We start from the raw sequence: 653 nt of genomic DNA, 5'->3' as shown, positions 1-653 counted from the left end.
TATCAGGAGTAGTCAGCATGGGTTCACCAAGGGGAGGTCATGCTCGACCAACTTGGTGGCCTTCTATGATGTTGTCACATGCTGGGTGGATGGGGGAAGAGCAGTAGATGTAATCTACCTTGATTTTAGAAAGGCATTTGATACTGTCTCCCACGACATCCTTATAACAAAGCTGAGGAAGTGTGGGATAGATGAGTGGACAGTGAGGTGGGTTGAGAACTGGCTGACTGGCAGAGCGCAGAGGGTCGTCGTTGGTAGTGCAGAGTCTGGCTGGAGACCTGTAACCAGTGATGTCCCCCAGGGGTCTGTGCCGGGTCCGGACTTGTTCAACATCTTCATCAATGACCTTGATGAGGGGATAGTGGCCACCCTCAGCAAGTTTGCTGATGATACGAAGTTGGGAGGATTGGCTGACACGCCTGAAGGCTGTGCTGCCATTCAGCGAGACCTGGACAGGCTGGAGAGCTGGGCAGTAAGAAACCGGATGAGGTTCAACAAAAGCAAGTGTAGGGTCTTACACCTAGGGAGGAATAATTGCATGCACCAATACAGGCTGGGGGATGAGCTGCTGGAGAGGAGCTCTGCAGAGAGGGACCTGGGCGTCCTGGTGGACGACAGGTTGGCCATGAGCCAGCAGTGTGCCCTCGTGGCCA

Source organism: Meleagris gallopavo, chromosome 4 (genome assembly GCF_000146605.3).
Source record: "Meleagris gallopavo isolate NT-WF06-2002-E0010 breed Aviagen turkey brand Nicholas breeding stock chromosome 4, Turkey_5.1, whole genome shotgun sequence".
Taxonomy (NCBI): domain Eukaryota; kingdom Metazoa; phylum Chordata; class Aves; order Galliformes; family Phasianidae; genus Meleagris; species Meleagris gallopavo.
This window is presented reverse-complemented; position numbering follows the sequence as displayed.